At 47.4% G+C, this 11,070-nt stretch overlaps 1 long non-coding RNA gene across 1 annotated transcript; it reads left to right on the top strand.

The window, feature by feature from the left end:
• Window positions 1–1,274: 1,274 nt before the first annotated feature.
• LOC129380603 (uncharacterized) lies at window positions 1,275–8,500 on the top strand. The gene is made up of 2 exons (XR_008608769.2): window positions 1,275–1,857; window positions 7,142–8,500. It is a non-coding gene; the product is annotated as an uncharacterized lncRNA (long non-coding RNA).
• The last annotated feature ends 2,570 nt before the right edge of the window (window positions 8,501–11,070 follow it).

Raw genomic sequence — 11,070 nt, 5'->3', positions numbered from 1 at the left:
TCCGCTATCTGAAGCTGCTCGTCATGCCGAGGAATGCCGCCAGCTTGCCCGCTCTTTTTCCACCGAGGACCAGTGGCAGCAGCAATCCCGTCAACCTACCGGCCGTTCTGCACCAACTTTTTTGCCTGGCTCTCTCGCATGGCTTCGGGTACCCGCTACTACACCCGGCCTCTCCTCAAAACTTGTCGCAAAGTACCTAGGACCCTACCGCGTTCTCGAGCAAACGTCCTCCGTCAATTACATCGTAGAGCCCCTCACGCCATCGACGGACCTACGCCATCGCGGCCGCGAACTTGTCCACGTCTCTCGCATTAAGCCGTACTACGACCCAATAGTAGTCTCTTCGCCTTAAGCCGCCAGGATGGCGCCTTTTTCTGCGGAGGGCGATTGTAAGGAAGAAGAGTAGCCGCCTGCGCCACAGCACCATCGCCACCGGCATGAGCTCGTGGTTGCTGTCTTTTCGCCGAACGCTTGTGACAGCTACCCGTTCGCGCCCGTTGCTAATAAATCTCTTAGCATTTGTTTCTTTCCATTGCTGGGGTATCTTGCCGTGCGCCCAACACTCGTTAATGTATTTTGTGAGTTTCTCGATCGATCCGTAATCGAGATTGCGTAGTGCCCTATTTGATATTCGATCGCGGCCAGGGGCCGACTTGGTGTTGAGTTTGACGAGGGCCGCCTGGATTTCGGTAACGAAGAATTCCGCGTCTAGGGTGGCGTTGCTTTCTCCCGAGTAGTCCGGATATATTTGCGGTGGCGTTTGGGATATGTAAAGGCGTTCCGCATCCCGTATACGAATTGTTCTTCCGTTCCCCCGTAAGTGTGTATGATTCTGTATATGCCTTGCATGTGAGTGGTCTTGGTGTTGGCGGGATCAATCAGGTACCGCAGTATCTGCCACGTGCAACACGTGGTGAGTTGACCATCCATCTCCGCGCATTTCTCTTCCCATTGTTGTTGTTGCAGGTTAAGCGCGTGCTTTTCTATTTCTTTGTTGAGCTGCGCTATCTGTTTACGGTCTCCTATTGTGTCTCTGTTGTTTCCATCGGCGCTGCAGGTGGGTTTTGGCTTCCCACATGTGCAGCAACCGGGAGTCTATTGTCTCGAGCCCAGCTGTCGATGGGATCGTTTGCGTCACGCGCTCGATATCCCACCGCAGTTGGTCGGCCCATTGTTCTATATCTTTGATGTCTTCCACCTGTTGCTCGTCACGATGTTTGCGTAGCTGATTCCAGTTGGTGATCTTCATTTGTCGACCGGCATTGTCTTCTGCTTCTATGAAAATAATGTAGTGATCGCTTCCCAAGTCTTGCATGGTGTTTGTCTAAGTGACTTTGCGTGTGTTGCACGTAAAAGTAAGGTCCGGCGTCGTGTCAGTGCTGATGCTGTTGCCCTGCCTTGTTGGTGCCGTGGGGTCGGCGACCAGCTCGAGTCCGCCGTATTGCGCCGTTGCCCATAGATGCGTGCCTTTGGGTTAATCGTGCTTGTAACCCCACGCCGTGTGCACCGCGTTGAAGTGCCCCCCAATGAACAGCTGTTGCCCCTGGGCAATGTTGATTGCCCGTTTGAAGAGGTCATGGAAGCGGTGCTGGCGGCATCTGGGACTGCTATAGACGTTGAGGACGAAGATGCTGTTGCGCGTCTTCCGTGGTGGAATCAATTCTACGAGGACGTTTTCAATGTCGCTGATTTTGGTGTCGTGTTCAATAGCTGTGTGCGCTCGCTTGATCAGCGTGGTGACGTTTGGTTTCTCCGCCTTGCCTGTTATAGACTGGTACCCCGCGAGTTTGGCGGGACCGTTCGTTTCCTGCAGTATGATGACGTCTGGGCGTTCGGGGATCGTTTTCAGGTATTGTTGTAAGTGCGCTCTTTTGTTTTGGTAACTTCAGAAGTTCCACTGCCATATCGTGTGTTTTTGTTTCGATGGGTGTCGGGCCATGTTTATATGTTGTTACATGTGTTGCGCCGCTTCCCTATGCGACTGTACGATCGTGCTGTTCGCGGCTTCTAATCTCGATAGTCTGAGGTGAACGCTCTCCAAGCTCTGATAGATGGTACGCGTGATGGACGCGATGATAGTTTCCTCGAGCTTGCTTAAGCGATCCTCGAGTGCATCTATTCGCGCGTCGCGTATCGCTGCGCGCGTGCGCTTGGGTCGTGTTGCCTCTGTAAGGGCGCGAGTGGTTCTCCGTTTAGTATCGGGAAATTCGACCTCGTCGTCCTCTATTGGTTCCTTTTCTGTTCCCTGCGTGGCCTGTGTGGCCTGTGTGGGAGTGGGTCTGTGTTTAGTGCCGGGACATACGACCTCGTCATCCTCTATGGGTTCTTCTTGAGTTTCCTGCATAGCCTCTGTATCGGTACCGCTTTTCACGGCATGCTGGAGTTGTTGTATGAGGTCGTCTTTTGCGCAAATCTGTGTCTGCATGTGTTCTATTTGCTTCTGCAGCGCTTGTATCGCCTGTGTTAATTAAGCTATCTCCGTCTCTGTCTTAGCGGGGGTTTTGTCGCCAGCTTTCGCGGTTGGTGCTCGTTTTCCCGTGACCGCATCTGCCCAGCTCAACTTCTCGGTGGTCTCGGTGTCTCTCGTTGGGGTCCTTCTGGGGGTGCGACTGCGAGAGCGGCGTTGCTGCTGCTGCTGCCAGGGCTTTGGGATGCGGCTCCGGGACCGGGACCGGGAGCGGCCTCGGCAATGAGTCCTGGATCTCGAGCGGGGCTTGCCGGCGGGGCTGGTGGCTTCGGCGGCCGCCTCCGCCTCCTCGGCGGCCCTGTGTCGTTCCCATTGCCTCTTTGTCACGACGTAGGGGGACATGTATCTTGCGCGGCAGTTGCGATCCGCCGTCATGTCTGTTCCCCCGCACAGCTTGCAACGGGGGGAGCACTGGTGGTCGGGGCCTGGGTTAAGGGCGTCACAACCACGGCACACTTTGTCCTGAGGATTGGGGCACACGTCCATGCGGTGACCGAGTCTCCCGCAGCAGTGACCCGTGCATGTCGATTTGCTTGCGATACAGGGCGCAGCGAAGGAGAGCGCCGCCGTACCTGACGTAGGAGGGCACTCGCGGTCCTTGAAAGGCCACTATGACCGTCTTGGTATTACTGAGCCGTTTGGCTGCCAGGACGTGGGGGTTGCGTGCGTGAACGATATTGGTGTGAATGGACTTGGCGTCCTCCTCCAACGGGATTCCCCTGATGATTCTCTTCACCGTGTAGTCGGGGGCCGTCTCGTAGGCACTGACCTCGTGGCTGTGATCACCGATGGTGACGGCTTCTAATTGTCTGTACTTAGCGGCGTGAGTAGCGTGGGGTGTACTCACGACTATGATGTTTTGGCGGTTGTTGGTGCACACCGTCTACAAACTAATTTTCATTAATCTATAGACAGTCTATAGACAATATATAGACAGTCTATAGACTCAGACTTTTTATAGACTAGTCTATAAAAAGTGTATGGCCATAAGTCTATAGACTGTCTATAGACTAGTCTAAAGAAATGTCTATAGACAGTCTATAGACTTCATAGACAAATGTCTATAGACTGTCGATAGACTTTCTATAAAAAATTTTGTAAGGGCACTCTGCAGTCAGCACTTACATTTGATGCTGTATCTGTCAGTTCAGCGCCCATGATTCGCTAGTAAAATAATTTTTTAATTGTAACTTCCTTGTTACAAATGATTCCGCGGTCGCCAAATACATAAAGCATCATTCACTTCTTAGGTGAAACACATCTTTCTTGTACTTTTCGGGGAAAAAGCCATCTGCATCATAATTGTGCAATAATTTTTATCCTCTCTTGCAAAGATTAAGCTGCTATAAGTTCGTGAATACTGATGAGGTATTTCTCCCAAGAATTCACAACGCTCTTCAGGACTACGATAATGTACTTAAAACGAAAGGAAGCAAGATACAAGAGGGGTCTCATAACATTCATTCTAGGTATAAGCACAGCGGCCGACGTTCTAGAAAAAACATTGACGCACTTTTAATTTAGGGACTAAAATACATTATCTTCTTCTTTTAAAAAAAAAAGAAACTTGGGTGGTTCAGTAAGAGTTAGAATTATCCCGAGGCTCCTGGCAACCACTTTCGGCTGCCACGAAATGATTGCTACGAACGATGCTGATGGGAGGTGTGCGTCAAATAATTCTGTACAATTTGACTTGTGAAAACATGCGGAACGGACTATGGGTGATATACCGGGTCTTTCTTGAATGACTGCCTCTAAGTATTTAAAGTGGGGCATTTCAGGCACAAAGACATTTTTTTTTTGCTTTCCAAGATTTACAGATGCGCCAGACAAAAGTATATTTTAGTAGTGTAATGAAGATGTGCAAATCAACTTTTCATTAGAAAAATTAGTTATGCAAATGCCAGTTGGACGCTTGTAGCTAATGAAGAGCTGCTAATGACTCACCATTTGAAGGTAATAAAAGGCCCTCGTAGCATGTTAGCACGAAGGGTTCCGCCACATTTGCGCGCGCAACCTAAACCGGGCGCGTCAGGAGCACGCGTGACCCCGCCTTAAAGTTGCGTACGTGCGGAAAGCCCAAGGAAGTTGATGAAAAACTGCTTGAGCGGAAGGTCCCGCAGCTTTTTACCGGGAAAGGTGAAGCCAATGCTTGACCCTCCTTCACCTGAAATAGAGTCTTGTCTGGTGATTTCTGCTTACAGATTAAGTGATTTGGCTCTGTTATTGTAATGCTAGGCTAATTAGAAAATGAAAGCTGATTGTTCCCAACGAAAACAATAACTTCTTCGGAATATCTATGACGTTCTTTTCAATACAATATGCCAGGATATTCAGTTTTCACACTAAAACCAGTCATACAGAGATACACGTAGGTAAGCATGTGTCTCGTAAAATAAGCCACGATTAACCAAGGAGGTTGACTCGTGGGAAGTGCGCGAAAAGCGCTTTTGCGCCATTTTTTATCCTTTATTTATAGTTTTATCGTGCCCCTCCTGGGGGGATTCACCTTCGGGACATCGTTTCCACTCCAGCAGTTTTTCTTGAACCTCCTTGGGGAAAGCAACGCCAAGAAAGGCCGCCCGTGTTGTCTTTATGTGTCTTCCTTGTGTGTGTGTTTTAACTTGCGGCAAAAAAAAAACGTCTTTTAGCAAGCACCAACTAGGCCAACAAGCAGCTCTGTTGCAACAAGAAAACCTTGCGGCGACTAGCTGTCGTTAGCTGAAAGCCAAGCCCTGCGGCCCTCGCTATGCACAGCCATGAGAATCTGGGGCGCTATTCTGGACACGCATGGCGGCTGCACGGCCGCCATTATCCGCCATGTTTACTCTCTGATTGGCTGTCGAGAGGTCACGTATTTTGAAATTTGTGCCGGGAAGCGGAAGTATTGCAAAATGCAATTTTGCGTTTTCATCAAGATGACGAAACGTGACGTGGAGCTGCAAATTTTATGGACTAATACATTTTTTTGGTCCTTGGCAGATATATTGGGATGTTAGCGCTTCAAAAAGAATGTGAGCGGTAGCGTGCAGAAGCCAGTGCAATGCATCTGCAATTGCGCGAATATGTGGTGGCGATCCAAGATATGCGCCATGCCAGCTTGCTGATTGGCTGAAGGAATATCTCATGAGGAGCGTCACAGGAAGGGCTGTTTCGTAAACGTCATTTTGACGATGCGTGACGTTGCGCTGGGCCGCCATTGCTGAGATTTTCCGCCATAATTTTTGCTGCGACGAGCCGCGCGAATTATGCTAATGAGCAGCCATATGCAATGGCAGCCGAGAGGAATGCGTATCGCCACATTTTCCTCGTCGTTTGGCACCACGAAAATCTTTTGTTCATAACGCGTGCTCATAGTATTTGCATCGCTCTCGGGTGGTGTTGGCATTTGTGTTTGGGGCCATCATTTTTTAAAAGAACGCGTTTATACGAAATAATATTGGTTGAACATAGTAAACTTTCGGCAATGTTGTCCACTTTTCACTGCTGCATTTGTATTGTAATCAAGATTAATGCCTTTTGGCACAATCAAAAGTTATGACAACGGCCTCTTTCTAATTTATAAAAAGAAATGTACGCAAGGCGGCGCCTTGAAGTTTCCTCCCCCGCTGCGAGTAACCAGCGAAATGAACAAGAGATGGCAGCGCCGGCGCTTGCGTGGATATCTCTGGCGCGCGCAACGCTATCGGTGATATTCGGCCGTTTCTCAGCCAGCCGAGTCGGGCTGAGTCACTTGCGTTTCACGAGATAGCGATAACGTCGCCTAGAACGTGCGCGCATCACCACTGGTAGGTCGTGTATGTTGTCTCAAGCAAGAAAACAAGCGCGTTGGCGCCAACATGCGATGATTCATTCCATTTTCCGGGGACACGCATCCTAGCTATTGAAGCAGACGACGGCTTGTACGCAGCAGACGACGGAAGCGAGAAGCGTTTTCGACGGAATAATCATACGCTTTGAGATAGCTGCTTTATTTTTACTGCGGATGAAAACTGTTTTGCGTTACCGATAACGCTACATTCAGTGCCTTCGTTTCAGTTTCTTAGGCGAAACGTCAAGTTGGCGTCACGTTACGTAGGCAAAACTGGGCCACCAGCGCCATTTTGTTTGCGTCGCGCCTACGTCACGCACCGAAGAAAATGGCGGAATGTCCAGAATAGCGCCCCTGCTATCGGCCAGCGCCAGTGATTGTTCGTTTCTTTCATTCGCGCGACAAGCACGAGCCAAGCGCAGGTCCGAGATGGCCCCGAGTGAATGTGCTTGGCGCTCCGGCCGGCGCGCCATGGGATGGCACGTGTCACACGCAGCTCACCGCGCTCGCTCCTGATATGGGCGGTCGCGGGTTCGCGCGAATATGGCGCGCAACTATTCGTGCCAACATGCTTTCAAGAAGGGCATTTCATTCTTTTTAAATGCTCATCTATTACGAGCACGGAATCACAACTACAAACTTCCAATTGGCGTTGGCAGCCGGACAGTGATCATTGAAAGTCATTTGTAAATCTTAGTTAACTAGGCTACCAAATAGCCCGTCAGGAATATTTCTTTTGACCGCTCTTACTGAAAATATTGTCCAGCAAAAAAAATGTAATTGCGTCTCGAATGCTCTGTTCCTGATAATGAGAGACAATCGTCGATCAAACGCTGATGTGAGCGCGATAACCATCGCCACAGGAAACGCCCATCGCTGACGTGCCTGTACCGAAGACGCCAGAGCCGTTATCAACATCTGCCGCCATGGTCCGGCAGCTGCCGCTGAAGCATATGCTCTAAACGCGGCTCGAGCCATGACCGACGGTACTGACAGCTTGAGTTATTCAGCACGCACAGCTGCTATACCCACTGCTGCCGCTCTGGCGTCGTCATATGCTTCCTACGGCCCCATCTGACATGTATCAGAGCAGCTGGAGGTCTTCTCGGGCCAGATAATGATGAGCGCGGAGAACTGGATCTCTTATTTCTCGACGCACCTGCTGCGTTTCTCACGCGTAACGGTGTGACGTGTGCTTCCAATGGGATTTCCCGCTTGAACTGGCTACAGCAAAGTGAAGCCGCGATAATGTAGCAGTTATATTTCGATTCTATTTTCCATGCATCGTCAGTAGGCCTAGCTGCACTCCGCCAAAGTTGCCACCAGGATCACCCGGTCGTTAGCTGCGGATGATAATGGAACAGACTGGAAAATCGAGCGAAAGGAACCTTTACATTACACGCAGGCCCAATATTAGCTGATCTATGGGCTGACTCCGGGGATGGGCCAGATACGTTGAAATTTTATTTTGAATATAACATACCCGATACACATTACTGTTGCTGTTCTTAGATATTTCAGCACATTCGTCCAAAGCTTGTTCCAGTGCAGCTGTAGTTTCGGTGCCCCTGGAAGCTACCATTGACAATTGGCTTGTACATTTAAGTGCTGCTGATTGTCACACTACGTCGTTCTATGTTTTACGAATAAGACGAAGCAAGTTCTTTCGATGGCTTAAGCGACACACGTCACAGAGAAACATGGTACGTTCCTAAAGCGCACACTAACTACGGTCAACAAATGTTACGCCACGCACTGCCATCTTTGTTAAACTCATTAGAAACTCAATAGACACCTACCTCTCCTTTTAATGGGCTCATTGTGGATTCCTTCTTTCTTTTTGCTCTGGTATACACTGACGCCATGAAGGCTTAACTAATTTTCTCTGCTTGTAAAAAACTTATTATTTATAGATGTGAATTTCAAGGCTATATTATTTGTATCATTTTATACTATTCGCTCTCTGTAATATAATTTCTTGCACCATTCTATTGTTGATTTTTTTACCCGTGTGCATTTCTGTTATACAATGTTCACTAATGTTCACTTTTTTTTCTCGTTTATCCATTATTGTATGTTTGTGTTCTCTTTATTGTGCACAGTGCCATTTCTGTAGGGGGTACAGACCCCGTCAAACCGAATTCATTTGGCTTTTTCTCTGTACTCCTGTAATCTGTACATGTATAGATGCAAATAAATTTGAATTGAATTGCGGCCCGTTATTTCTTATAGCATAGCGCTTCTTTGATTTCGGAACCAGTCTGAACTCACCGCAGGGGTAGGCCTCCCAATCATAACTATTTGTACTGTCTGACCCCTGAGAAAAAGTGCAGACGTCGGTGTTTAGTTTTACTCTTCTTTAACAGTGCTACGAGCGGGTGCCATTCACTACGGCAGAGCGTGAAATGCACAGCAGTCGGCTTGCTCGAACGGCCCGTGTTTCTCCGGCGAAAACTGACGCACCGCAAGACCGTAAATGAAGTTGACGTGGAAATGAACAGATTGTAACATTAAGCTATAGGTATGCGTAAGCGAACGCAGGCGCTTGCTGGTAAAACTACATGTGTACTTAGGGGAAAGCGCGCTAACTTTCATCCCACTTGAACGGCCAGGCGTTAATGCATGTAACATCCCTATGTGTTCAAGGTTGCGCAGGGGACTCTAGGGCGCGCAGCCTTCGGCTTCAGTCACTATAGATCGCTATGAATCTCTAAAAGGCACCTTCGTTATGTGTGTTGTGTGCGTGTGTCTTGTTTGCTTAATTCCTTATACCATTTTTGTATATTAATCTGACACTACAATGTTATGAAAAAAGAAAAAGAAAACCGACAACGAAAGTTCTTAACATTTACAATATCATAAAATAAATTATTTCTTAACTGACATGACTCCATGAGATGCTGGCTACTCTTTGTCGCACTGGAAATGTAGATACAGGTCAAAACGCTCCCACACGTGGATAAGAGTTAGAGTCCTCACAAGATAAGCACAAGAAAAAAAAATAATAAAAAAAGCACACCATAATATATATATATATATATATATATATATATATATATATATATATATATATATATATATATATATATATATATAGATAGATAGATAGATAGATATCACAAGAAGACAACAAACAAAGGCGCTAATTGAGCTGCCGCGGTGCCGTATTCCCATCTACTTTCTTGGGGATTTATATTTTACTTCTGGAACCCTAGGAGTGTTAGCCAGCGCCACCACTGACAAACCTTGGCGGCCGATGTGGAACGTCCTTTCTGGCGCAGGCGTCACGAGTACGTGATCTATTTGAGTGTTGGCAACTGTTCAATAGACCCACACATGTTACTTGAAGGCATCAGTGTTGCCGGATTCGAGAATCTCGTAATGAACGAGAAGAAACGGTACCGACGGTCCCGATTTTGATTAATCATATCATAAAAGCCAACAAAAAAGACACAAAGGACAACATAGGGGTAATTACTTGTACTTACTAATTGAATTAAAGAAACGATAAATTAATGTCAATTGGTAAGAGCATCGCACGCGTAGTGCGAAGACGTGGGTTCGTATCCCACCTGCGGTCAGTTGTTTTTTCGTCCACTTTCATTTCCATTAATTCGTCGTTGCTTGAATTCGATTAGTAAGCACAAGTAATTTCCCCTATGTCGTCCTTGGTGTCATCGTTTATTGGCTTTTTATGATATGATTAATGAAAAATCGTGCCCCTCGGTTAACCCCCTGTCTTCTCGTGTATATATATATATATATATATATATATATATATATATATATATATATATATATATATATAAATACACACACACACACACGCACACACACACACACACACACACACACACACACACACACACACACACACACACACACACACACACACACACACACACACACACACACACACACACACACACACACACACACACACACACACACACACACACACACACACACACACACACACACACACACACACACAGGGTGTTCCAGCTAATTTTAGCCAGAGCTTAAAAATATGCAAATCCCACGACGTAGCTGCACAGAACAAAGGTAATGTTTGCCGCCGCTCGGAGATACTCAGATTCTATTTTTATTCTACCTATTTACGCTATTAGTCCTAATTAATTAATACACATTTCCCATCTTATATTTAGATGAAAAGTGTCAATGAGAAAATTGTAGAACGACATGAAAAACTCCGGATACAGCTTTCAGTTTCCCAATACGTGCTACATAAAAGTGTTTTTCCGAGCATGAAAGTAGCCCGCGAGTACACGCAAAGTGCCTCGAGGGGCCAGTCGCGCGGCAATTTGCGTGCAACGATGTAGAAAGGATTCAGAAACGACCGATCCAATTTTACAGCGAAGCTGTCTATGGCTAGGATGACGGGATTTCTTCGTGGTGCAACGTCGACAAAAAACTGCCATCATCAATGGCTCATACCTCGAAATGCAATGGCTCATACCCTCGTAAGGCAGAGGCTACAAGCACTCAGCAAAGTGAAGCGAACAGTGCGTACATTCCTTGGAATCACGCATACAATATACAGAGCAGCATACATTTCAGTAAAGAACAAGCTCAGAACAAGCATCCGGACCAAATAATTGATGACAAGGCGCTCCTGCGTGTAGATGCAATGCACAGCACGTAGTGCTCCCCTCATACGCTTCCTGGTAAAGATTACTGTTGCGCAAGCTGCCGCGGCGACGGCAGCTTGACTATAGCATAGCAGCAGGGAGTGACGTGCTAGACTTTCGTACGTAAAAGGAGAACCCGC

The sequence above is a fragment of the Dermacentor andersoni genome, chromosome 1, assembly GCF_023375885.2.
Source record: "Dermacentor andersoni chromosome 1, qqDerAnde1_hic_scaffold, whole genome shotgun sequence".
Lineage (NCBI taxonomy): Eukaryota > Metazoa > Arthropoda > Arachnida > Ixodida > Ixodidae > Dermacentor > Dermacentor andersoni.
This window is presented reverse-complemented; position numbering and strand designations above follow the sequence as displayed.